The sequence below is a fragment of the Ranitomeya imitator genome, chromosome 8, assembly GCF_032444005.1.
Source record: "Ranitomeya imitator isolate aRanImi1 chromosome 8, aRanImi1.pri, whole genome shotgun sequence".
Classification (NCBI taxonomy): domain Eukaryota; kingdom Metazoa; phylum Chordata; class Amphibia; order Anura; family Dendrobatidae; genus Ranitomeya; species Ranitomeya imitator.
The window spans coordinates 125839714-125866340 of record NC_091289.1 but is presented as its reverse complement, the minus strand read 5'-3'; the positions used below and the strand labels follow the sequence as shown (position 1 = coordinate 125866340).

The following is a 26627-nucleotide window of genomic DNA, read 5'->3' as shown; positions in this document are numbered from 1 at the left end:
GGGCTCCCGCGCAATTTTCTCCGCCAGAGTAGTAAAGCCAGTGACTGAGGGCAGATATTAATAGCCTGGAGAGGGTCCATGGTTATTGGCCCCCCCCTGGCTAAAAATATCTGCCCCCAGCCACCCCAGAAAAGGCACATCTGGAAGATGCGCCTATTCTGGCACTTGGCCACTCTCTTCCCATTCCCGTGTAGCGGTGGGATATGGGGTAATGAAGGGTTAATGCCACCTTGCTATTGTAAGGTGACATTAAGCCTAATTAATAATGGAGAGGCGTCAATTATGACACCTATCCATTATTAATCCAATTGAATGAAAGGGTTAAATAAAACACAAACACATTATTTAAAATTATTTTAATGAAATAAAAACAATGGTTGTTGGAGTATTTTATTCTACGCCCAATCCAGTCACTGAAGACCCTCGTTCTGTGAAAGAAAAAACATAATAAACCAACAATATACTTACCCTCCGCAGATCTGTAACGTCCAACGATGTAAATCCTTCTGAAGGGGTTAAAACATTTTGCAGCAAGGAGCTTTGCTAATGCAGGCAGCTCCTCGCTGCAAAACCCCGGGGAATGAGTCTAAATATAGATCAATGAGCTATATTTAGCTTCATTTGCGGTGAGGCGCCCTCTGCTGGATGTTCATAGATCGTGGGAAATTTCCTAGAAAGCTCCCAGGCTTATAATACTGATCAGTATTATACGGCTTTCTACGGCCGTACAAAATCGCAGCATGCTGCGTTTGTCACCGTACTGCGCAAGAAATACGCCAATGAAAGTCTGTGGAAGCGTGAAAAATACGGATTACACACGGACAAGCAGTGTGACTTGCGAGAAATACGCAGCGCTGTTAGAGAGAAAAGCCGGCAATTCAGTGCGGTGTACAGTAAAATCACACTGACAGCTTACAGTCCAATAGGTAGAATAAATGTGTACACATAGAATAGGTATATATATATATATATGTCAGTGAGACACATATATGTATATATATTAATATTTATTCCAGCGCTATACAGCTTGAAAGCCGGTAATTCAATTACCGGCTTTTTCTTTCTCCTTCCTAAACCCGACATGATAAAGCCTGGGAGCTTTCTAGGTAAGTTCCTACGATCTATGAACAGCCAGCAGAGGGCGCCTCACCGCAAATGAAGCTAAATATAGATCAATGATCTATATTTAGCCTCATTCCCCGGGGTTTTGCAGCAAGGAGCAGCCTGCATTAGCGGAACTCCTTGCTGCAAAATGTTTTAACCCCTTCAGAAGGATTTACATCGTTGGACGTTACAGATCTGCGGAGGGTAAGTATATTGTTGGTTTATTATGTTTTTTTACTTACAGAACGAGGGTCTTCAGTGACTGGATTGGGCGTAGAATAAAATACTCCAACAACCATTGTTTTTATTTCATTAAAATAATTTTAAATAATATGTTTGTGTTTTATTTAACCCTTTACTACAATTGGATTAATAATGGATAGGTGTCATAATTGACGCCTCTCCATTATTAATTAGGCTTAATGTCACCTTACAATAGCAAGGTGGCATTAACCCTTCATTACCCCATATCCCACCGCTACACGGGAATGGGAAGAGAGTGGCCAAGTGCCAGAATAGGCGCATCTTCCAGATGTGCCTTTTCTGGGGTGGCTGGGGGCAGATATTTTTAGCCAGGGGGGGGGGGGGGGGGGGGCAATAACCGTGGACCCTCTCCAGGCTATTAATATCTGCCCTCAGTCACTGGCTTTACTACTCTGGCGGAGAAAATTGCGCGGGAGCCCACGCCAATTTTTTCTGCCATTTAACCCTTTATTTTAAGAGCTAGAACGGCCAAATTTTGCAGATACACTCTACTGACATTAGTAGTGTGGAATCTGCAAAAAAAATGGAGAGAAGACATGGTTTACTGTATGTAAACCATGTCTCAAATCATGTCGGGTTTTAGGAAGGAGAAAGAAAAAGCCGGTAATTGAATTACTGGCTTTCAAGCTGTATAGCGCTGGAAAAAATATTAATATATATACATATATGTGTCTCACTGACATATATATATATATATATATATATATATAGACAGTATATATATATATTTTTTTTCTTTTTGGGACACATGGATCACTTCTATAGCGGTATGTTGGTTTTGCAAGCCTGCGAGAAAACCACGCAGTACGGATGCCATACGGAGGATGCCATGCGCAAAAAACGCGGACACACCCTGCCTACGGAGGAGCTACGGACCACTATTTTCGGGACTTTTCAGCGTATTACGGCCGTAATATACGGACCGTATTTTCATACGCTGAGTGTGAAGCCGGCCTTACACTGAGGTAAAATACTGAACGTGTGAACATGGCCTAACCACCTGTGCGGTACATAGAGGTGTGACACCACATATAAAGCACTCTGCTCCAGCACTACTTCCCAGAAGGCACTGCACAGAGACTCCCACAGGCATGCGCAGCGCGCACACGTCCATGTACGATAGTTACCAACACACAAACCAGTTCTACCCGCTCATGTCCTCACACACTGCAGCCTGACTCCTCCCCGCACGTGACTGATCACATGGGGATGACGTCATCACAGGTCCTTCTGCCCACTAGTGTGGCGTCTCCTCGGTGAGCAGCAGGCCGAGCTGCGCTGTGCGGAGGACACGTCCGGTCCGGGGAGAAGTGCGCACACCGAGCGCCTGACAACGGGTGAGCCCTCTCCTCCCTGTCACTGTTCTGCGGGAGGAAATGCCTCTGCTCAGCGTGTGAGCAGTGACGGGAGAATCCTGCTATTCCTGGGTATGACTGCTGCCGGGCAGAGCTGCCAGTGTTATTGATCAGGTTGAGCCCATAGTAAATAGCCCGAGCACCGTGTGTGTCTAGTGACATAGACCTGCTGTGTGATGGCAGCGGTGCCCAATGGAGCCTGTTCTGGTGAATGGCACAGAACATTCTGCCATGTATGAACTCACCCCTAAGGTGCTATTGCTGCCCCATGTGCATGGCAATCATGGCACTCCACATATTATGTGTGCTTGCTGCAGGTTACAGATAGGACAGACTTGCCAGGAATGTTATGGAGTTCTTGGTCCAGCTTTCCCAGCCTCCTGATGGACCTTAGGAGGGGGAACACGTTTGGGGCCGTGATAATGGCCACCTAATAAAGGAGACCCATCTATCGCTCCAATAGTTTCCAATGCAGTTTAGTCTGCTGCCACGTACAGGTTCTGTATATACGTCTAAACCCATCGCCCTGACTTGGCTGCAGCCGCACGTACGGTGACCCGTTCACAGTTCATCAAGTTATTTTGTTTGGATACACTGTTATACTTGTGCGGTTGGTTATTTTTTGTGGAGTTACATGTATTTTGGACACTATCAATTTAACATCCTTTACTTGTACCCATATGACGCTTCCATTGCCCCATAAGGCGTGTACTGCTTCTTTGTGTCTTATAAACTATTATGTCTGTGTTTCTTGTGGTAGAATCTGTGCTCTAAGGGTAAAACCCTATCTAGGGTCATCGTGGGGGTCTCATGGATAGATGACGAGGAGCGGGGGCACCTTCACTTGTGTTGCCTATTAGTGTCAACCTTCTGGATAGGTAGGGCTCATGATTTAGGGCATCATGGGGCTATTGTAGATATTTTGCCACGTTTCCTTCCTTATGTACCCTTATTGGATTCATTATTATTTTTTGGGTGATATATACCTTTATAATATGGGTTTCTTTACTTGTTAGACTGACTTTTGAATCCTATGACTTATGACTGCTGCCGGGCAGAGCTGGCAGTGTTATTTATCAGGTTGAGCCCATAGTAAATAGCCAGAGCTGCCGTCCCGTGTGAAAGCACAGAGAGCTCCATGTTATGACCGTGTGCGTCTAGTGACCTAGTCAGACCTGCTGTGTGATGGCAGCGGTGCCCAATGGAGCCTATTCTGGTGAATGGGACAGAACATTCTGCCATGTATGAACTCACCCCTAAGTTGCTATTGCTGTCCCCATGTGCATGGCAATCATGGCACTCAAGTAGCGTCCTCTGCGCCCTGTCTTTGCGTCTATATGACGTATGCGTCGTAAAACGCAGTACAACGCATACCGGCGCATGTCCATGCGCCCCCCATGTTAAACATAGGGGCGCATGATGTATGCGTCGACGACGCTGCACCCAACAACGCAAATGTGAACGTAGCCTTATTGTGACACGTGACCTCAGAGACAGCGTCACTGTCACCACCTCCTGTCAAGTTGAATATGAAAAGAAAGTCCAAGATCACCTGCAGCCCGGGCTTCCTCTTCATGTTCAATTTGTCTGAAGACGAGGACAGTGACATCAGTGCTGGTTGGGCTCCGGTGTCATGTGTCTCAACAACCGCACAAGAACCCTGTGAGAGTGATTGCAGGCACTGTGGGAATGCGAGGTGACCATAGACTTTATTTTATGAGGGCCAAACATTTTGATCAAGAAGGGGGTGTCTTTCTAGTGGACAACTGCTTTAATTTGAATATGAGCAGAGAGTGATCTGTTTTTCTCAGCTATGGATGGAAAAAGAGGAATAAGAGCTTTTCATCTTCTCCATCCTGTTAGTGTGTGAAAATCAAACTGCACTCAGATGTAGTGATGGGAAAACTCAAACTCTAAAGTTCTGGGTCCATGCACGGACTCTAAACACAGACTTCTCACGAAAATCTGTGGTTCGGCAGCCTGAACAAAGATTGTTAAAAGGCTTGCAGTGCAGCCAATCACCAAGCATTTCCAGCATGGGCACTTCAGCCCCATCACAGCCATGCCAAGTATTGGCATGGCTGTGATTGGCCGGCTCAGCATGTGAAAAAAAGTGGGTTCCCCCTAATTTATTTTTTTTTTAATAACAAGCACAGGTAAAGCAGACATATGCTGGTATTCTCAGGCCAGTAAGGGGCCATGGATATTGCCCCCAGCCTAAAAACAGCAGCCCGCAGCTGCCCAGAAAAGGCGTATCTATTATATGTGCTAATTCTGGTGCTTTGCCCTGCTCTTCCCACTTGGTCAGTAACGGTGGCAAGTGGGGTTCATATTTGTGGGATTGATGTCGCCTTTGTATTGTCTGGTGAATACTAACGGAGAGGAGTCTATAAGACCCATTACAAATCCTATAGTTACATTGTAAATAAAGACACAGCCAGAATAAAGTCTTTTATTTGAAATAAAACACTTTTTTAGGTTTTTATTTAAAAATAACAAACAGTTATACTCACCTAATTCCACTGAATTCCTCATCTCCTGTAATAAAGCAAAAAACATTATCTGTCACCTATCCTACGTCTTGTCCCACACCGTAACCAATGTCTGGTTGATAAACTGTCTTCAACCTGGATGGTGCCAAGATGCGACCGTTCAGGTTGAGAACCTCTGATGAATGAGCTGCTGCGAGCGCCATCAGTGACTAGTGGTGACATCATCAAAAGTTGCTGCCTGTCACTGAGCCTGCGCTCCCAGCCGGGCTGACATCGCAGCAGTTCAGTCACCAGTGGTGCTCAGCCTGGAAGGTCGCATCTTGCCCCGTCCAAGTTGAAAACTGTTCATCCCCAGACATGGATTACGGTGTGGGACAGAACGTTGGACATGTGAGGGATATTGTTTATTTTTGTTTTATTACAGAAGACAAGGGCTTCGGTGGAATAGGTATTAGGTGAGTATAACTGTTTATTTTTAAATAAAAAAGTAAGTGTTTTGTTTTCTTTCAAATAAAGGATGTTATTCTGTGTATTTACCATATAACTATAGGATTAGTAATGGGTAGGTGTCTTATAGACGCCTCTCCATTAGTAATCTGTGTGCTTGATATTACCGGACAATACAAAGGTGACATTAACCCCACAAATGTGGGTTTGCCTTGTAGCAAAAGTCGGGCAAAGTGTCAGAATCGGCGCATATGATAGATGTGCCTATTCTGGGCAGCTGGGGGCTGCTATTTTTAGGCTGGTGGGGGCAATATCCATGGCCCTTTATCAGCCTAAGAATACCAGTTCCCAGATGTCTGCTTTAGCTTGGCTGTTGTCAAAAATGGAGGTGACCCCACACCGCTTTTTCTTTCTTTTTTTAATATTTAAGTAATTTAAAAATGAGGCATGGGAACCCCTCTATTCTTATTACTGCTAATACTGACAGCTGAGGGTTGCAGTCCCAGCTGGGAGTTTGCCTTGCTGGTTATCAAAAATGCAAGGGAACCCATGCCATTTTTTTTATTTTTAGCTACTTACCGTAATTATAGCGCAGGAGCTGGCTGATGAATACTTCCATCAGCCGATCCTGCTCTCACTGTTATTAGTGCCAGCAGACGTCTGCTGATGGGAGCCCGATCCCTTCTGCGGGCTCACACTGTCTTTTGACAGCGTGAGAACTGTGGCTGTCTGACCGGCAGTGATGATTTTTATCGCCAATCAGAAGCGGTGTTGGCTGTGCTGCCATGCGCATGAAAGCTTGATAAACACCCGTTGTTTGGGGGTCCGAAACCAAACAGTAACACAGACTTCCTGGTGGTGTCCTTGCCCGAACAGTATGTGTTTGGTACGGACGTTGAACTTTACTGTTTGGGTTCACCGCTCAAAGAGGCATATTTAACCCGCTGGAGTGCATTGTAATCACTGCATCTGTGGTTACAATGCACAATAAAAGTGTGAACTTGGTCAATATATATTATTTTTGGAGAGACCTGTGGGATGGGTCGCTCCCTCCACTTTGGGTTTTCGGGATGGCTCATGTCCACGATTCCCATTTAACCCCTTAATTCCATATGACGTACTATCCCGTCGAGGTGACCTGGGACTTAATTCCCAGTGACGGGATTGTAGTCATATGCAATCGGCCACGCTCATGGGGGGAGCGCGGCCGATCGCCACCGGGTGTCAGCTATCGCAGCTGACATCCGGCACTATGTGCCAGGAGCGGTCACGGACCGCCCCCGGCACATTGACCCCCGGCACACTGCGATCAAAGATGATTGCAGTGTTCCGGCGGTACAGGGAAGCATCGTGCAAGGAGGGGGCTCCCTGCGGGCTTCCCTGAGGCCCTTGGTACAAGGCGATGTGCTCACCTTGTACCGCGCGTCTCCTCCCTGCAGGCCCCGGATCCAAAATGGCTGCGGGGCTGCATCCGAGTCCTTCAGGGAGGTGGCTTACCAGCGCCTGCTCAGAGCAAGCGCTGGTAAGCCTGCAGCCCTGCATGTCAGATCGCTGATCTGACACAGTGCTCTGCAAAGTGCATCATGCCCCCCCCCTGGGGCAATGTTATAAATTTAAAAAAAAAAAAATATATTCACGTGTGTGTGTGTGTGTGTTTAAAAAAAAAAAAATTGTTCCCATAAATACATTTCTTTATCTAAATAATAAAAAAAAACACAAAAGTACACACATTTAGTATCGCCGTGTCCATAACGACCCCATCTATAAAACTGTCCTGCTAGTTAACCCCTTCAGAGAACGCAGTAAAAAACAAACAAAAAAAAACCCAGGCAAAAAACAACGCTTTATCATACCGCCGAACAAAAAGTGGAATAACACGCGATAAAAAAGACGGATATGAATAACCACGGTACCAATGAAAACGTCATCTTGTCCCGCAAAAAACGAGCCTCCATACAGCATCATCGGCAAAAAAATAAAGTTAGTCCTCAGAATAAAGCGATGCAAAAATAATTATTTTTTCTATAAATTCGTTTTTATCGTATAAAAGCGTCAAAACATAAAAAAAAATGATATAAATGAGGTGTCGCTGTAATCGTACTGACCCGCAAAATAAAACTGCTTTATCAATTTTACCAAACGTGGAACGGTATAAACGCCCCTCAAAAGAAATTCATGAGTAGCTGGTTTTTGGTCATTCTGCCTCACAAAAATCGGAATAAAAAGCGATCAAAAAATGTCACGTGCCCAAAAATGTTACCAATAAAAACGTCAACTCGTCCCGCAAAAAACAAGACCTCACATGACTCTGTGGACTCAAATATGGAAAAATTATAGCTCTCAAAATGTGGTAACGCAAAAAAATTTTTTTGCAATAAAAAGCATCTTTTAGTGTGTGACGGCTGCCAATCATAAAAATCCGCTAAAAAACCGCTATAAATAATAAATCAAACCCCCCTTCATCACCCCCTTAGTTAGGGAAAAATAATAAAATAAAAAAAAATGTATTTCTATTTTCCCATTAGGGTTGGGGTTAGGGTTTCAGTTATAATTGGGGGGTTTCCTCTGTTTTAGGCACATCAGGGGCTCTCCAAACGCGACATGGCGTCCAATCTCAATTCCAGCCAATTCTGCGTTGAAAAAGTAAAACGGCGCTCCTTCCCTTCCAAGCTCTCCCGTGCGCCCAAACAGGGGTTTCCCCCCACATATGGGGTATCAGCGTACTCAGCACAAATTGGACAACAACTTTTGGGGTCCAATTTCTCTTGTTACCCTTGGGAAAATAAAAATTTGGGGGGCTAAAAAAACATTTTTGTGGGAAAAAATGATTTTTTATTTTCACGGCTCTGCATTATAAACTGTAGTGAAACACTTGGGGGTTCAAAGTTCTCACAATACATCTAGATAAGTTTCTTGGGGGGTCTAGTTTCCAATATGGGGTCATTTGTGGGGGGGTTTCAATGTTTAGGCACATCAGGAGCTCTCCAAATGCAACATGGCGTCCCATCTCTATTCCAGTCAATTTTGCATTGAAAAGTCAAATGGAGCTCCTTCCCTTCCGAGCTCTGCCATGCGCCCAAACAGTGGTTTACCCCCACATATGGGGTATCGGCGTACTCAGGACAAACTGTACAACAACTTTTGCGGTCCAATTTCTCCTGTTACCCTCGGGAAAATACAAAACTGGGGGCTAAAAAATAATTTTTGTGGGAAAAATGTTTTGTCTTATTTTTACGGCTCTGCATTATAAACTTCTGTGAAGCCCTTGGTGGGTCAAAGTGCTCACCACACATCCAGATAAGTTCCTTAGGGGGTCTACTTTCTAAAATGGTGTCACTTGTGGGGGGTTTCAATGTTCAGGCACCTCAATGGCTCTCCAAATGCAACATGGCGTCCCATCTCAATTCCTGTCAATTTTGCATTAAGTCAAACGGCGCTCCTTCCCTTCCGAGCTCTCCCCCACATATGGGGTATCGGCGTACTCAGGACAAATTGTACAACAACTTTTGCGGTCCATTTTCTCCTGTTACCCTTGGTAAAATAAAACAAATTGGATCTGAAGTAAATTTTGTGTGAAAAAAAGTTACATGTTCATTTTTATTTTAACATTCCAAAAATTCCTGTGAAGCACCAGAAGGGTTAATAAACTTCTTGAATGTGGTTTTGAGCACCTTGAGGGGTGCAGTTTTTAGAATGGTGTCACACTTGGGTATTTTCTATCATATAGACCCCTCAAAATGACTTCAAATGAGATGTGGTCCCTAAAAAAATGGATTTGTAAAAATGAGAAATTGCTGGTCAACTTTTAACCCTTATAACTCCCTAACAAAAAAAATTTTTGGTTCCAAAATTGTACTGATGTAAAGTAGACATGTGAGAAATGTTATTTATTAAGTATTTTGTGTGACATATCTCTGTGATTTAAGGGCATAAAAATTCAAAGTTGGAATATTGCGAAATTTTTGAAATTTTTTCAAATTTCAGTTTTTTTTCACAAATAAATGCAAGTCTTATAGAAGAAATTTTACCACTATCATGAAGTACAATATGTCACGAGAAAATGTCAGAATCATCAGGATCCGTTGAAGCGTTCCAGAGTTATAACCTCATAAAGGGACAACCTCATAAAGGGACAGTGGTCAGAATTGTAGTAATTGGCCCGGTTACTAACGTGCAAACAACCCTTGGCGCTTAAGGGGTTAAACTTTCAGTTTTTGGTTTGTAAGCAGCAGAGTAAAAAGCTCTGTGCAGGACAGGTCTGTGTGAGTCCAAAAACAGGCCAGAGCCACTGACGTATACACATGAGTGATACGATGGTATAGTCACCCACGACAGAGTGTTACGGACTGTGACCGACAGTCTGGCTGCGATTCGGAGGACTTTTTGTTGTAGGTTGCCGAAATAAAGACTTTAAGACTGTGTGCACACGTTATGGATTTTTTGTATTTTTAGCGTTTTTTCGCTATAAAAACACATAAAAAACGCATACATATGCATCCCATCATTAAGAATGAATTTCGCAATTTTTATGCATATGTTATGTTTTTTTCCGCAAAAAAAAATGCATCACGGAAAAAGACACAGTGTGTTCATTAATTTTGCGGATTTTTTGCGGATTTACCACTATTTTATTGCATCCCAGAACCTCTGGAAAAATCCGCAAAAACGTGAGAAAAATGCAAAAAATTGCGAAAAATCCGCATGCGGATTTCTTGCAGAAAATGTCCGGTTTTGTTCAGGAATTTTTTGCAAGATATCCTGACGTGTGCACATACCCTTACATGGGCTAAACCTGGGTCACTGCCGCTTTACTGTACTGTGTGCATACCGCTGCATTACAGTACATATATGAAGAGCTATAGTGTATGAAGTGCAGGGGGAAAATGTTGATTGAAGGATCAAGTCCTGAGGAAAAAATGTAGCAAAGGAGAACTGTGTATTTTAGTGAGATGGTAACATGCTTAAATCTGTGCCCTGGTAATTTATCTGATTGTTTGGGGGTATAGCATTCCAGAGAACCAGTGCAGCATGAGAGAACTCTTAGGGTATGTTTCCACGGTCAGAAATGGCTCAGTAGTTGCTCAGGATTTGACCCAGGTAAAATCTGCATCTGAGGTCACTGGCAGGTCACATGCATTTTTGACGTGTTTTTCATGCGGATTTGTGTGTTTTTGTAAGCTAAATAAAGATATACAAAAAAAAGAATTGTGATTGTAATTTCCTTGTCCAACCTCTTCTTTTACATACTCCATTGAAGAATAATGTTTACACACACAGATGGATAGATAATACCAAGCCTGATGTTTAGTAATAAACATAATAAAATGGTACATAAAGAGTTAGGCCGGGATCACACATGTGAGAAACTCGGACGAGTCTCGCTTCTTAGTACCCGGCACTGCCGCAGGCCCTCGGGAGCGGAGCGTGCTGCTGCATGTATTTCTATGCAGCCGCACACTCCGCTCCCGAGTGATGTCGGCAGTGCCGGGTATTAAGACTCAAGACTCGTCCGAGTTTCTCACAAGTGTGACCCCAGCCTTAAATGCAATATTTGTTGTTTTTTTTTTTTTTTTTTTTTTAGTAATTGGAAAAAAAATGTCGTGGGCTCCCGCACAATTTTCTGCGCCAGAGAGGGAAAGCCAGCCATTGGGGGCCGATGTTTATAGCCTAGCAAGGGGTTATTATCCATGGAGCTTCCCAGTCTATGATTATCAGCCCGCAGCTGTATATTTAGCCCTTACTGGCTATTAAAATAGGGGACCCCCCAAAATAAATGACGTGGGTCCCCCTATAATTAATAGCCAGGAAAGGCTAAGCAGAAACCTGCCGGCTGATATTCAGAGCATAGAGAGGGGCCATGGATAATGCGGCCCCAGACTCACCCTCCAACCCCCCCCCCGACTACAAATACCAGTCTGCAGCTGCCCCAGAAATGGTGCATCTGTAAGATGCGCCAATTCCGGCACTTGGTCTCTCTCTCTCCATTGCCCTGTATTGGTGGCATATGGGGTAATAAGGGGTTAAGGTCACCTTCCTATTGTAAGGTGACATTAAGCCGGCTTAGTAATAGAGAGGCATCAATAAGCCAATAACCATTACTAATCCTATAGTTGGAATGGGTTAATAAAACACACACATATGCAGAATAAAGTATTTTAATGAAATAAAACTCATAAAAACACATTTTTCCCATCTTTATTGTACTGCTAATCCATGCGACGCCCTCAATCTCCTGAAAAAGAATAAAAATAAAAAAAAAAACAAACACAAATACTCTGTTCTGACGCAGTCCATTTGAAGGGAATCTGTCGCCCCAAAAATCGTATGAGCTAAGGTCACGGCATGTGGGGCTTATCTACAGCATTCTGTAATGCATTCTGTAATGCTGTAGATAAGCCCCTGATGTAACCTGAAAGGTAAGAAAAACAGGTTATATTATACTCACCCAGGGCAGGTCCTGTTGAGGGCAGAATAAAGTACTGAAGTGCGCAGGCCCTGGGAAAGTGTAGTTACAGGGAACCTGTAATGTAAAAAGAAAACACTCTAAAGCTGCTGGTCAATGGTGTTCTAAGGAGAAAATGAACTACGGTATGTTCCTCCCGGCAGCCTCAGGCTTTCAGTCGGCACATCTTCATTCTTCAGTCACCGCTCAGCTCCTAGTGAGCAGCGGATGTAACCGCACCCCGGCACTGACTGCCAGCCGCCTCCGCAGTAATGCACTGTCAGTTTAGAACACCATTAACCTATAGATTAACCTCATATCTGCAGGTTGATAGCATTTTCTTACATGATCGGTTCCCTTTAATTTCTGCTTACATTTGACCTTTATGCTGTATATAAATTGCTATACTACATCTTGCTATTCTTTTCTGTACGTTAAAAAAAAAAGATGGCCATACAGATTTATAGCTGAACTATCTAGTCCAGCAATGGTGCGAGCCGCAGGCTGAGTTACCTTATCTAGAATATTAGTGAAATCCGTGGCGGATGGTGACCTGTTATAGCGTGTGTTTTATGCTTTGTAGTTACAGGATAAATGCAGGAATATGTAAGCGCGGTAATATAATGTCTGTTTCTTCATTTCTTTTTGTCCTGCTTGTGCCAGGGTCTGGTATACAAGTGGTATTTCAGTCATTTTATGTGAAAGGAGAAGCTGTTCCGCAAATATTTCCTTGAATATTTTCTATTCACTTTCTTTTCCATCAGGTGGAACCTTTCACACATTTGTGGCTGGCACAGCGGAGGCTTTTGTCACACAAGGACTTTGCTTTCCACCTGGTAAAGGTTTCTTGTCACCTCTTTGTATTGTTTGTTCTGCTGAATGCACAGAATGAGAGGGAACAATGGTGAGGGTTTCATGTTCTGACCTGTAAGCCATTCATTTGACAGAATGTAAAATGTTTGATGTTTGTGTGTTTGTTTTCCGAGTCCTGATATATTGAATACAGGAGTACGCAGAGGTAGAAGATGTGAAAATAAGGCCTTGATTGGCTATTGTATGGAAACCACCGTAATGGTATGTGTACATGTGAAGGATTTTCTGCAGACATTTCTGCATCAGAAACGTATGCCTTGGCAGGAAAAGTGCTGCATAAAAAACTTGCGTTTGTGTGTGGTTTTGATTTTTTTATTTTCCCCTTCTTTTCCTCCCATTGATTAGAATTGACTTACTGCAGATACGAAACTGCTTCAAATCTGCAATCAAAAAAATAAGTCACATGCATGAGATTTCAGAAATATCACTCCTCGGCTTTCTGGGACAGAATAATGCTGCGGTTTTTGCTCCGAAAAAGTGACGTAATTGTTTTTATTTTGAGTCTCTTATTTTGGAAAGATTTCCTGATGCTCTAATAAGAACATCTAATCGGTTAATAGCCCATTACTGCATACATCTAAAAATACTGGGTACAAACCAATCTTCCTGCAAGGTCACCGGTGAGAGATTTAGACTATTATGGTAAAGTTATAAATGGGGTGATTAGGAAATGTCACTGGGATGATAGGTGATGAAGACAGATTTAGCCCGTCTTATTTTGTGTTTTCTGCTAGCACTTGTATAGTATGTAAGCTCTACATATGGCCATTAGCTTTTTATTTTTACATTGATGCAGCCATATAGGGTCTTGTTTGCAGCAGGTTGGGATGTACTGTACTTAATGGCAACTTTTAATTTACAATATCATTTACTGAAAGGTGAAAAATGATTTTAGGGAATTTATTTTCCGAATGACATGTTAGAGGACGTTTCAGTAGGATATTTGACTTTGAACTAAGGCTATGAGCCCAAAGCCCCTTTAATGCCTATTACATTCATACCTTGCTTGTAGTTGTTTTTTTTTTTTTATCTGGTCAAAATTACTATTAGTTAAAGGGGTTAACCGGTCCACATCAATAAGTCTGCAGTCTCTGTGTGACTGCGGACTTCTGAATACACTGTGCTTGACAGGGATTCACTGTTTTACAATCTGGGACCGGAAGGTATGTATGAGTAAGGCTAGGTTCACATTGCGTTAGGGCAGTCCGTTTAGCACATGTCCCAAAAGGGATCGCGTTTGCCGATCCCGCTAGCGCCGATGCTCGATCTGCGCTAGCGAGGAACGGACCGCGAACGCTGCAAGCAGCGTTCGAGGTCTGTCACTCAAATGACGGCACATCGCTAGCGCACGCCCAATGTGGGCGTGCGCTAGCGATGCGTTCGCCATTACAAGCAATGGCGGCGTTAACGGACTACGTTACACCGCGGTGTAACGTAGTCCGTTAAACGGGTTCACACAACGCAGTGTGAACCTAGCCTTAGGCTTAGGTCACACTATCAGTATTTGGCCAGTATTTCACCTCAGTCTTTGTAAGCCAAAACCAGGAGTGAGTGATAAATACAGAAGTGGTGACATGTTTCTATTACTGTATATACTTGAGTAGAAGCTGACCCGAGTATAAGCCGAGGCACCTAATTTTACCCCCCCAAAAAACTGGGAAAACTTATTGACTCAAGTATAAGCCTGGTATTCACGGCCTCCTAATCCCCATCCTGGTATGCACGGCCTCCTCCTCGCCATCCTGGTATGCACGGCCTCCTCCTCGCCATCCTGGTATGCACGGCCTCCTCCTCGCCATCCTGGTATGCACGGCCTCCTCCTCGCCATCCTGGTATGCACGGCCTCCTCCTCGCCATCCTGGTATGCACGGCCTCCTCCTCGCCATCCTGGTATGCACGGCCTCCTCCTCGCCATCCTGGTATGCACGGCCTCCTCCTCGCCATCCTGGTATGTACGGCCTCCTCCTCGCCATCCTGGTATGCACGGCCTCCTCCTCGCCATCCTGGTATGCACGGTCTCCTCCTCGCCATCCTGGTATGCACGGCCTCCTCCTCGCCATCCTGGTATGCACGGCCTCCTCCTCGCCATCCTGGTATGCACGGCCTCCTCCTCGCCATCCTGGTATGCACGGCCTCCTCCTCGCCATCCTGGTATGCACGGCCTCCTCCTCGCCATCCTGGTATGCACGGCCTCCTCAATCCCCATCCCGGTGTGCACGGCCTCCTCAATCCCCATCCCGGTGTGCACGGCCTCCTCAATCCCCATCCCGGTGTGCACGGCCTCCTCAATCCCCATCCCGGTGTGCACGGCCTCCTCAATCCCCATCCCGGTGTGCACGGCCTCCTCAATCCCCATCCCGGTGTGCACAACCTCCTCAATCCCCATCCCGGTGTGCACGGCCTCCTCAATCCCCATCCCGGTGTGCACGGCCTCCTCAATCCCCATCCCGGTGTGCACGGCCTCCTCAATCCCCATCCCGGTGTGCACGGCCTCCTCAATCCCCATCCCGGTGTGCACGGCCTCCTCAATCCCCATCCCGGTGTGCTTGGCCCCATCAAAAGCATTACAAAAAACCCATTGCACTTACCTTCCTGGCACTCCCTCGCAGCGTGTTGTTTCTGTGCCAGCAGCTGCTTTCTGCTTGTAAGCAGCGCGTGGCAGGGACATCATGTGCTGCTCGCAATAGGGCAAAAAATGGAGACACAAAGCACAAAATAGGGTCTTATCCTATAGATAACCAAGAGAGCTTTCTTAGAATTGCTCACCTGATTTTATTGGGTGAAGAGCATGTAGCGATTTCGGCTGCTGCAGATCCACAAGCCGATCAACGGCCGTATGACAATATAAACTGTGCAGGAGGTGTGGGTTAAATCCGCGCTGCCTTAATGATGAGGTTCCAAGGATAATAAGTTTAGATGGTGGTTTATTCAACGCGATGTTGTATGTGGAATTTCCTGAAGAAGAGGTCGCACTGACCTTGAAACGCGTTGAATAAACCACCGTCTAAACTTATTATCCTTGGAACCTCATCATTAAGGCAGCGCGGATTAAACCCCCACCTCCTGCACAGTTTATAATGTGCTACTCACAAGCAGAGCACAGCTGCCGGAATACTCACTGCTCCCCACGCTGAAAGGGCGGTGAGTATTAAGTAGTGTGCACAGTGTCAGCCGCCGGGTGGTCACGTGTGTCGCTACTTAACAGTAATGAATATTCTCCCCTCTCCACGCCCATGGGATTGGGGAGAGGTGAATATTTATTTCTCTTAAGTATACTCGAGTATAAACGGTATACTTTTCTTCTGATTTTCTCTCCTGGTTTAGGCTTACACATACCAATGTAAAATACTGCTCCAATACTGAAAGTGGGAGTGTGGCCTTAGGCTACTTTCACACTTGCGTTTTTTGCAATCCGTTGTTTTGGGCAAAAAACGGATCCTGCAAACGTGCTCGCAGGATGCGTTATTTGCCCATAGACTTGTATTAGCGACGGGTCGCCATGGATGGCCACATGTCGTGTCCGTCATGTGACGGATGCGTCGTGTTTTGGCGGACCGTCGGCACAAAAAAAGTTCAATGTAACTTTTTGTACGTCGCGCCCACCATTTTCTACCACGCATGCGCGGCTGAAACTCCGCCCCCTCCTGCCCGGATTTCAGAATGGGCAGCGGATGCGTTGAAAAACTGCATCCGCTGCTCACGTCGTGCACAAATTTCACAACGTGCAACGGTACGTCGGCCAGATGCATAGCGACGGATCCGTATCGACGCAAGTGTGAAGGTAGCCTTATACATACTTTTGCCAGTGCGAGTGGCCTTGCTCCATACATCTTGCATTAAGCCGAGGCCAGTAGTAGCCCTGCGGCCGACCAGTGGCTGGGTCCGACTAGAGGTCGCGGCCTCGTTCCATACAAGTGTATGGAGGACGAGAACGTGGCCACTGGCTGGAAGTATGTATAACGTGTACGTATACTCTGGTCCCAAGTTGTAAACCAGCAAATCACTGCATTGAGCAGTGCAGGCTCAGGGGGGATTCATAAGTATTCACGCTCAGAGTGGCTGCAGACTTATTGATTTGGACTGGACAACCGCTTTAACCCCTTAACGCCCGAGGGTGGTTTGCACGTTAATGACCGGGCCAATTTTTACAATTCTGACCACTGTCCCTTTATGAGGTTATAACTCTGGAACGCTTCAACGGATCTTGGCGATTCTGACATTTTCTCGTGACATATTGTACTTCATTTTAGTGGTAACATTTATTCGATATAACTTGCGTTTATTTGTGAAAAAAACGGAAATTTGGCGAAAATTTAGAAAATTTCGCAATTTTCCAACTTTAAATTTTTATGCCCTTAAATCACAGAGATATGTCACGCAAAATCTATATATATAATTGTCTAAGGGTTTTTCCGTCTGTCTGTCTGTCTGTCCTGGAAATCCCTGCTCTCTGATTGGTCGAGGCCGCCACAGCATCGACGTAGAAATCCCGCGTCTCTGATTGGTCGAGGCCGCCAGGCCTCGACCAATCAGCAGCGGTCACAGCGACGATGATGTCATAATGGTTGCCATGGCGACGATGATGTCATAAAGGTTGCCTCGACCAATCAGCGATGGGCACAATCTGCCGCGAATTCTGGAATCATCATTGTCCATATACTACGGGGACATGCATATTCTAAAATACCCGATGCGTTAGAATTGGGCCACAATCTAGTACTTAATAAGTAACATTTCCCACATGTCTACTTTACATCAGCACAATTTTGGAACCAAAATTTTTTTTTGTTAGGGAGTTATAAGGGTTAAAAGTTGACCAGCAATTTCTCATTTTTACAACACCATTTTTTTTAGGGACCACATCTCATTTGATGTCATTTTGAGGGGTCTATATGATAGAAAATACCCAAGTGTGACACCATTCTAAAAACTGCACCCCTCAAGGTGCTCAAAACCACATTCAAGAAGTTTATTAACCCTTCAGGGGTTTCACAGGAATTTTTGGAATGTTTAAATAAAAATGAATATTTAACTTTTTTTCACACAAAATTTATTTCAGCCCCCAATTTGTTTTATTTTACCAAGGGTAACAGGATAAAATGGATGCCAAACATTGTTGTACTATCTGTACTGAGTACGCTGATACCCCATATGTGGGGGTAAACCACTGTTTAGGCGCATGTCAGAGCTCGGAAGGAAAGGAGCGCCATTTGACTTTTCAATGCAAAATTGACAGGAATTGAGATGGGACGCCATGTTGCGTTTGGAGAGCCGCTCATGTGCCTAAACATTGAAACCCCCCACAAGTGACACCATTTTGGAAAGTAGACACCCTAAGGAACTTATCTAGATGTGTGGTGACCACTTTGACCCACCAATTGCTTCACAGAAGTTTATAATGCAGAGCCGTAAAAATAAAAAATCATATTTTTTCACAAAAATGATCTTTTCGCCCCCAATTTTTTATTTTCCCAAGAGTAAGAGAAGAAATTGGACCTCAAAAATTGTTGGCCAATTTGTCCTGAGTACGCTGATACCCCATATATGGGTGTAAACCATTGTTTGGGCGTATGGCAGAGCTCGGAAGGGAAGGAGCGCCATTTTACTTTTCAATGCAAAATTGACTGGAATTGAGATGGGATGCCATGTTGCGTTTGGAGAGCCCCTGATGTGCCTAAACATTGAAATCCCCACAAGTGACACCATTTTGGAAAGTAGACCCCTTAAGGAACTTATCTAGAGGTGTGGTGAGCACTTTGACCCAACAAGTGCTTCACAGAAGTTTATAATGCAGAGCCGTAAAAATAAAAAATCTTATTTTTTCACAAAAATGATCTTTTCGCCCCCAATTTTTTATTTTCCCAAGGGTAAGAGAAGAAATTAGACCACAAAAGTTGTTGTGCAATTTGTCCTGAGTGCGACGATACCCCATATGTGGGGGTAAACCACTTTTTCGGTGCATAGCAGAGCTCGGAAGGGAAGGAGCGCCATTTGACTTTTCAATGCAAAATTGACTGGAATTAAGATGGGACGCCATGTTGGTTTGGAGAGCCCCTGATGTGCCTAAACATTAAAACCCCCCACAAGTGACACCATTTTGGAAACTAGACCCCCTAAGGAACTTATCTAGATGTGTTTTGAGAGCTTTGAACCCCCAAGTGTTTCACTACAGTTTATAACGCAGAGCCGTTAAAATAATTTTTTTTTTTTTTTCGCAAAAATTATTTTTTAGCCCCCAGTTTTGTATTTTCACAAGGGTAACAGAATAAATTGGACCCCAAAAGTTGTTGTCCAATTTGTCCTGAATACGCTGATACCCCATATGTGGGGGTGAACCACTGTTTGGGCGCATGGCAGAGCTCGGAAGGGAAGGAGCGCCATTTGGAATGCAGACTTAGATGGATTGGTCTGCAGGAGTCACGTTGCATTTGCAGAGCCCCTGATGTACCCAAACAGTACAAACCCCCCACAAGTGACCCCATATTAGAAACTAGACCTCCCAAGGAACTTATCTGATGTGTTGTGAGAACTTTGAACCCCTAAGTGTTTCACTACAGTTTATAACGCAGAGCCGTGAAAATAAAAAATCCTTTTTTTTCCCACAAAAATGATTTTTAGCCCCCCAAATTTTTATTTTCCCAAGGATAACAAGAGAACTTGGACCCAAAAAGTTGTTGTCCAATTTGTCTCGAGTACGATGATACCCTATATGTTGGGGTAAACCCCTGTTTGGGCGCACGGGAGAGCTCGGAAGTGAAGGAGCACTGTTTTACTTTTTCAATGCAGAATTGGCTGTAATTGAGATCGGACGCCATGTCGCGTTTGGAGAGCCCCTGATGTGCCTAAACAGTGGAAACCCCCCAATTATAAATGAAACCCTAATCCAAACGCACCCCTAACCCTAATCCCAACTGTAACCCTAACCACACACCTAACCCTGACACACCCCTAATTCTAATCCCAACCGTAAATGTAATCCAAACCCTAACCCTAGCCCTAACCCTAGCCCTAACCCTAATGGGAAAATGGAAATAAATACATTTTTTTTAATTTTATTATTTTTCCCTAAGGCTAGGTTCACCTTGCGTTAGGGAAATCCGTTTAGCACTAGCGGATTGCGCTAACGCAATGTCTTTTTAGGTGTCGTGTTTAGTGGTCGCGTTAACGTCCCCGCTCTGGAAGATCGGGGATCGGACCTCGGGCGCGCCGCGGACGCTGCAAGCAGCGTCTGAGGCGCGCCACAAGAGAATGGCACCTTGCTAGCGCGAGCCGAAAATGGCACGCTCTAGCGATGCGCTACACCCGAAAATCACATTGCTGTCAATGGTTGTGCTAACGGACCCGTTGCACGGCGTTAATTGTGACATTTTCGCCGTGCAACGCTGTCCGTTAGCGTTAACCCATTAACGCAATGTGAACCTAGCCTAACTAAGGGGGTGATGAAGGGGGGTTTGATTTACTTTTATAGCGTTTTTTATATCGGATTTTTATGATTGGCAGCCGTCACACACTAAAAGACGCTTTTTATAGCAAAAAAGTTTTTGCGTCTCCACATTTTGAGACCTATAATTTTTCCATATTTTGGTCCACAGAGTCATGTGAGGTCTTGTTTTTTGCGGGACGAGTTGACGTTTTTATCGGTTACATTTTCGGACACGTGACAGTTTTTGATCGCTTTTTATTCCGATTTTTTGTGAGGCAGAATGACCAAAAACCAGCTATTCATGAATTTCTTTTGGGGGAGGAGTTTATACCGTTCCACGTTTGGTAAAATTGATGAAGCAGTTTTAATCTTCGGGTCAGTACGATTACAGCGATACCTCATTTATATCATTTTTTTTATGTTTTGGCGCTTTTATACGATAAAAGCTATTTTATAGAACAAATAATTATTTTGGCATCGCTTTATTCTGAGGACTATAACTTTTTTATTTTTTTGGTTATGATGCTATATGGCGGCTCGTTTTTTGCGGGACAAGATGACGCTTTCAGAGGTACCATGGTTATTTATATCCGTCTTTTTGATCGCGTGTTATTCCACTTTTTGTTCAGCGTTATGATAATAAAGCGTTGTTTTTTGGCTCGTTTTTTTTTTTTTTTCTTACGGTGTTCACTGAAGGGGTTAACTAGTGGGCCAGTTTTATAGGTCGGGTCGTTACGGACGCGCTGATACTAAATATGTGTACTTTTATTGTTTTTTTGTTTTTTTTTAGGTAAAGAAATGTATTTATGGGAATAATATTTTTTTTTTTTCTGCTTTTATTTAGGAATTTTTTATTTATTTTTTTACAATTGTGGAAATTTTTTTTTTTACTTTTTCACTTTGTCCCAGGGGGGGACATCACAGATCACCGATCTGACAGTGTGCACAGCACTCTGTTAGATCGGTGATCTTACATACAGCCGGGCAGGATTAGAGCTGCAGCTGCAGCCTGATCCTGACCCGGAAGTGCTCCCTGCAGGACCCGGATGCAGCCCGGCGGCCATTTTGGATCCGGGGACTGCAGGGAGAAGACGCTCTGTACACGGTGAGTACATCACCGTGTACCGATCGTCTCAGGGAAGCCCGCAGGGAGCCGCCTCCCTGCGCGATGCTTCCCTGCACCGCCGGCACACCGCGATCATCTTTGATCGCGGTGTGCCGGGGGTTAATGTGCCGGGAGCGGTCCGTGACCACTCCTGGCACATAGTGCCGGATGTCAGCTGCGATAGGCAGCTGACACTCGGCCGCGCTCCCCCCGTGAGCGCGGCCGATCGCATATGACGGACTATCCCGTCACTGGGAATTAAGTCCCAGGTCACCTGGACGGGATAGTACGTCATATGGGATTAAGGGGTTAAGCATGTTGAGGATGAAATGATCTTTAAAAAGCTAAAGTTAAAGATGACACATTTTCTTTATATTTTAGGCAAAAAAGTTATTTTTTTTACTTATTAAAAATTACAAAAAGGAAAATGGGCCGATGCAAAAGTGTGGGCACCCTTGAAGATTTGTGTGCTCAGATAACTTTGACCAAGGTTTCAGACATCAATTAGCCTTTTTGGGGTTATGGCTTGTTCACAATCAGATGATGCAAATTTCCCAGCTTTATGAAAACCCAACCTCCTCTAGCCTTGTGCCAAAAACTGCAGTCATGGGTTCTTCTAAGCAGCTGCCTAGGACTCTGAAAATGGTGGAGGTCCATAGAGCAGGAGACCATAAGATTACCCTTTTCCTCAGTTGGAAATCTAATTAAGAAATGGCAGTTAACAGGAACAGTGAAGGCTAAGATAAGGTCTGAAAGAAAAGAAAAATTTCAGTGAGAACACCTCCTAGGATTGCTAGAGAGGCAAATCGGAGCCCCCGATAGACTGCTAAAGGCTGTCAGGAAGATTTAGCAGGCTCTGGAGTGGTGATACATTGTGCTACTGTTCAGAGACACCTGCACAAATGTGGCGTTCATGGAAGAGTCATCAGAGGAAAACTTCTGTCTCCTCACTATAAAATTCAGCATCAGAAGTATGCAAAAGAACATCTAAACAAGCCTGATGCATTTTGGAAACCAGTCATGTGGACCGATGAGGTTAAAATAGAACCATTAAGCATAGGGGGTGGAGCAATCATGCTTTGGGGTTGTGTTACAGGCAGTTGAACATTTCATGGGTAGAGGGAAGAATGGATTCAATAAAAATGTTAACAAATCCTTGATACAAACATAACACCCTCTGTAAAAAAACAAAAACAAAAAAAACTGAAGCTGTAAAGAGGATGGCTTCTACAAATGGAAAATGGTCTTAAACAGGCGTCAAAATCCACAATAGACCACCTCAAAAGGCGCAAGCTTAAGGTTTACAGTGGCCCTCACAGTTCCCTGATCTGAACATCATTGAAAATCTGTGGCTAGACTTCAAAATAGCAGTGCATGCAAGACGACACAGGAATTTTCCAAGGTAGAATGGATCAAAATGGCTCAAACAAGACCTGCAGGACTCTTGGCTGACTTCAAAAAGTGGCACAAAAATAGGGTGCTACTGGGTACTAACCATAAAACCAAAAACACATGGGCCATCTGCATAGCGAACAAGTCTGTAGAAACCTGTTCACACCACCAAAGAACTTGAAAACACAAAAGCTCACAGAGAGGTCAAAAAATACTCTGTTGTAAAAAAAAAAAAAAGTCACAGTAAATAAGCAAGTGCTAGTCAAAAAATGAAAAAATACAGGGTATTTAGTTAATGCTTTTTTTGCAAAAAAAGTATGTTAAGCTGCTCCACCAATCGCCAAGGTATACTCTTAATAGAGCAGTCCTGTCTAATGTATATAATCCCTATCTGATGTATTAAAAAGCTGATCATCTGTATAGTACCTGTATGAACAGGTTTTTAATACATCAGATAGGGATTATATACATTAGACAGGACTGCTCTATTAAGGGTATACCTTGGCGATTGGTGGAGCAGCTTAACATACTTTTTTTTGCAAAAAAACGTATTAACTAAATACCCTGTATTTTTTCATTTTTTGACTAGCACTTGCTTATTTACTGTGACTTTTTTTATTTACAACAGAGTATTTTTTTTACCTCTCTGTGCGCTTGGGTACTAACCATGCAGGATGCCCAAACTTTTGCATTTGAATTTTTAAAATGTAAAAGATTAAAATATATGTACGGTATGTGTTGTGTTTTTTTTTTTTTTTTTACTAAAATACAACGGAAATGTTCATCTTCAACTTGTTTGTCTTCACAATAGCAGTAGTTTTGGTCTGGCGTGCTCAAACTTTTACATGTCACTGTATACTTGAAATTTTAGTTGGAAGTGCAGCGGGGTGGGGACGTCACTTACAGCTCTGCTGTGTTCTCCCCCTTTTCCCTGCCTCCTGCTGGCCTCCGGTCTTTGACAGGTCAGTCTTCTCTGTGACCTGTCTCTTCTGCACAGGTGCCATCACTGTCTAGGTTTGTCTCATAAGAAGGGGCTGTGCTGCATGCACAGTAAGCTAATAACATTGCAAGCTGAATGGACGGACTCCCGCAATGTCTCCAGGAACTTACTTCTCATGCGGCTCTGTCTACCCTTCTGATGAGACCGACCCAAACAATGATGGCACCTTTGCAGAATCTTGGCCAAGGGAAGATTGATTTACAGGTCACTCTTGTCGCAGTGACCAAAGACCAGAGGCCAGCAGTGGACAGGGAAAAAGGCACAGCGAGCTGGAAGTGTAGTGATCACCCGCTGCACTTGCAATTAAAACTTAAAGATTTCTCAAAATTGCCCCCAGTGAAATACTACAAGCAAGGTATGAATATGAGAAGCATTAAAGTGGCTTTACTCTGATGCCTTTAGTTATCGATTGCATCTCCTGCTCCCAGGTCCTCTCTGAGTATATATTCTGCAGGGTAGTGCAGTTACGAACATACACAAAAATTATGACTTAATAGTTACAAACTTTTTTTTCTTCTCTGAACAATTGCTTTGTGCCAACATATGCTGAGACCTATAGCTTTATTTTTGTTATTTGGGGGGGAGGGGGGAGCATTGCCTCATTCCTTGTTCAGAGAGATCAACGATTTGTACTGATCAAAGACTTGAGTGAGGAATGTTCGTGTTGGGTAGGAGTACATAGAGGCTGATTTTATATGGCTCTTATATGGCAATATTTACAAGGCCCTTAACCGTGAAATGCTCTACTGGGTATTTCATGATTAAAATACATGGTACTTGTTCTCTGAAAAGCCGTCTGCAGTGTCCTCCTCCCACCCATAATTGAATGATTCAGTGTATTCTAAACGGTGACCATCAGAACCATTCATCCCTGCACATTTTGCATATATATAGGACCTGATTCATCATTTGCTCTTTATTTTTTTTTGCTTTATGGTATTCTTTGAATAGTTTGGTGCATAAAACACACAGTGACACATGTTGACATGAATTTTGTGCAAAATCAGGAACCTTTTTATTTTTCTTTTAACCTTTTTTTTGTGATATTTCGGTGTCAAAAGACCCATATTCAACCAAAATGTTGGAAAATTTGCACCAGAATATCCGGCATAAATAAAATCACTCTAAAGGAAGAAACTAAAGGACATTTGTTCAAAAACGTTACTTTTTTTAAAAAAAAAAGTTGGTTAATGAATCGGCGGAAAAGCCAACCCCAAACCCCTGTCCATAATGCTGAACATAGAAATAAAGCAGGAGACTACATAAAAAATAAACTTTAGAGAAGGCGCAAATCAAACAATTAGAAGCGAATGAGAAAAACTAGACAAAAAAGCACAAATGCGCTAATGAATTGGGGCCATAGTGTTTTGATATAGCGATTTCCAGCAGAATTTATTACAATTGTGAATTCCAAAAACATGGGGAACATTTTCGAAAAGTTGGTACAGACTTTGCTGAAAATGTTGGCATGGGAGGATGACCATTGCTTGTGTAGAAACTAGAAATAACATAATCTGACATCACTTTCCAATGACAAATATTGACTATTTTGGAAAGACCAGAAGGTTTCTTACATAGTCAAACCTGAAAAAGACACTGTTTTTCTTCATGACTCAAAGGTTTAAAATTCTATGTTTTTTTAAATATTGATTTTCAAGGCTAAATTTTAGCAACATGTTACTGCTGCTCAAGACTGAACCACCGGTCACTTTATTTGACTTAAGTTTTAGTTGAGAACACTTCCCAAACTAGATGGAGCATAGCTTGTGGTAGTCTGGCATGTCAGTTGTGGAGGCATGGCCTAGTGGTAAGGGGGTGATATCATTTATACAATGGTGGTCACCCTGCCATTTTTTTTTTCAGGGGTTCAATAAACTGCTCTTAAAGAAGTACTTACGGTACATACTAGATACCTGCACAGTTGTATAGTTGTTTCCATTGCAACTATCTTTAAATTCTCCCCCCCTTATACATATTAGACTAATGTCAGCCAAACAAACCTGCAGGATGGGCTGACGGTCTACTGTGTATGGGGGGCCTCCCGACACTCTCAGGTGTTGGGGGAGAAAAGAATCTGACATGTGATTTCCAATAGCCAGTTCCCTGGGAGATGAGAGGTGCCAGAGGAGTGACAGCGGCTGTGCTAGAGAAGCCTGGAACACAAGTTGAGTGTTCCTGTATGTGGGGTCTTGAGGGAGTAGATAGTTTTCTGGGGGGCGTTGTGCAGTCTTGTTTTGGAAGCTGTGCAACAGGTACATTAACTGTAGCAGGTTTCGGTGTTCCAGTAGTAGCACCTCCTAAGAGCAGTGACTGTGTGGCAGTGACTTTGCCAATATGATCTTTGATTTTGGAGCATACAGTATACCGTATATCTAATTTTTTGCATATTAAAATTTCATAATTGGTTCCGTGGACAAATTAAGGCTAAAGGTACCGTCACCCTCAGCAACTTTGCAAAGAGAACGACAGCGATCCGTGATGTTGCTTGACCCGGTGCTGTGGCCTCAGGCAATGCACAGTGTAAGGGGTATCATGAGGGGACAGGCACTTACTTGATCAGCAGCAGGTTCTCCCAGCGGTGACGATCCCGATCCTGGATAGATGGCTATTGTCCAAATGAAAGACTGAGGCACTGAAACTTTTAACCAGTTTACTTTAACATAAAAGGATTTACAACCAGTCCTGTCACCGGAGTCTGTATGGGAACTCTGAGTTACTTTGACCCTGCCG

General features: G+C 43.7%; 1 protein-coding gene across 2 annotated transcripts in view; it reads left to right on the top strand.

Moving 5' to 3' along the window:
* The first annotated feature begins 2555 nt into the window (after positions 1-2555).
* Positions 2556-26627, top strand: part of NEK7 (NIMA related kinase 7) — a 174431-nt gene continuing 150359 nt past the window's right edge. The window contains exons 1-2 of one of the 2 annotated variants that reach the window (XM_069737337.1): positions 2574-2705; positions 12869-12940. The gene's annotated coding sequence lies outside the window, so the exon portion shown is untranslated. Of the gene's footprint in view, positions 2706-12868; positions 12941-26627 lie in introns of both variants that reach the window. The other variant, XM_069737336.1, reaches the window with a different exon arrangement.